Source organism: Mizuhopecten yessoensis, unplaced genomic scaffold (genome assembly GCF_002113885.1).
Source record: "Mizuhopecten yessoensis strain PY_sf001 unplaced genomic scaffold, ASM211388v2 scaffold4449, whole genome shotgun sequence".
Lineage (NCBI taxonomy): Eukaryota > Metazoa > Mollusca > Bivalvia > Pectinida > Pectinidae > Mizuhopecten > Mizuhopecten yessoensis.
This window is the reverse complement of record NW_018405552.1, coordinates 507,299-509,129: the sequence shown is the minus strand read 5'-3', so window position 1 is coordinate 509,129 and position 1,831 is coordinate 507,299.

Here is a 1,831-nt window from a genome sequence, read left to right as displayed (position 1 = left end):
TTAAGCTATCGAGTCTACATTACTCACATGATCTGCCTCGTTTCGCGTACACGTTTTATGGGTGTGCAACGCATCAAGGTTTTGTGCGTTCCGATCATTACCTGACGATCAGCTGGAGTCGGTAAACTTTACCTGACGTTACCGCAAAATTATCGAGAGGGCTGATACAAGACAGGTAAGCCGTGTTTTGTCTAGCTAATTAATCCAATGATTTATGCATTCGGGTCTGGGAAACTTTATTGAACATCCATTGCCATGTTTTCAGTCTTATTTTTGCAATTTTGTTGAAAATTTAGTAGAGAAATCGCGGGGTAAAATGTGATAATTTTTTCGGGAGACATGCCGGCTCGGCACTCATACCGTTTTGAGGAGAAATGTTTGTAGATACTAAACAAATTTATGATGCTGGGAAGGTAGAAGGGTTTAGCGGGTAAGCTTTTTGAATGTGCTTCTTTGATGTGAAGGTGTTGAATACATCTCGGAATAATTCTAGACTCCTACGTACTTCAGTGAGATTTGTAATTTTATATATATAGGATCTTACATGACTTTCCGTTTCATATGAGATTGATGAAACGAGTCTTAAGAATTTTTCAATTTAGCGAACCTCTGGAAAAAATTGTGACAAGTTTCATAAATTTCATATGAAATGAAAACGAGTGTAAGTCAAGATTTGTGCCATTTTTTCGTGTAAAACGACAATTTTACATGTCATAGGCGTGACGTCACAATTGAAACAATTGAAATTTACAACCAATCACAGGCTGATAGGTCATATTACATGGGTTAATACGCAAAAAATAAGACATGGGTATATTCACTGGATAACACAGTACATTGTGTGATAAATAAATATTGCGACTTGTTCTGGATTTGACGTAGAAGCAGAAGACAATTACTAATCCGGAAACACGTGATCTTATTCTCCTTGTATTTTTTTGGTTAAATGTTGGCCTTGTCTTATCGACTTTGAGTTTGAATCATGAATATGTTATTGCTTCGATATTCTCCTTTCTTTCATAGTACCTGGAGAAATCTACGATCATATACTGTAGATTAATTACTTATATTTCAAGAGCAGTTTGAATTTAGTTTCTCGAGCTCGCCGTTTTGTATGCATAACTATTTGCGAGTATATGAATTCATGCTCCACTTATCATGAACACAAAATGTTGGCTACTAATAAGTGTGAAGATATTGTAAAATGATTTTGGGTACTAGAGTTCCAAATAAAGGCTTCAAAACAACATTTGTGAAAAAAGCATAGCACACGAAATATAACATTATATTAATCTACAGTAAATGAAATTACACGAATCTGTATGTTTTCGACCACATAATTATGTCGTGTTTGAAGTAATTACAAAACGATTTTCAATAGAGGACAAAACTGATTCTTTCAGCTTGACTTGGGATTAACTTAATATAATTATCGCATCTTCTTCAAAAAAACAGCCAATGCCTTCTCTTTTCTTTTCTCCACGTTATCTTTCTTCTTTCTTTGTTTCTTCAGTCTCCATTTTCTTTTGTCTTTTTTCTTTTATTAGATCTTCTGATGTAAGGAATCTAAGGCCAGTGGCGCGTTTTCCTTTTTGTGCCTTGGGACGTCGTGGTGTCTGCGATTCAAGCCTAAAGATATTGTTGATTTCCTCGTTCCAGTCTACAGTATTGGTCATTTTGCCATCCGGGGATGTTATCATAGTAGACGACAAAAGAGGGTCCTCCTGTTTCTCGCTGGACAAGTTTACTTCTGATGTTATTGTAAACATATCCTCCGACTGAGAAGCTTCTGCAGTCATGTTTTGGACAGAGATAGTGTCGGTGAATGTCA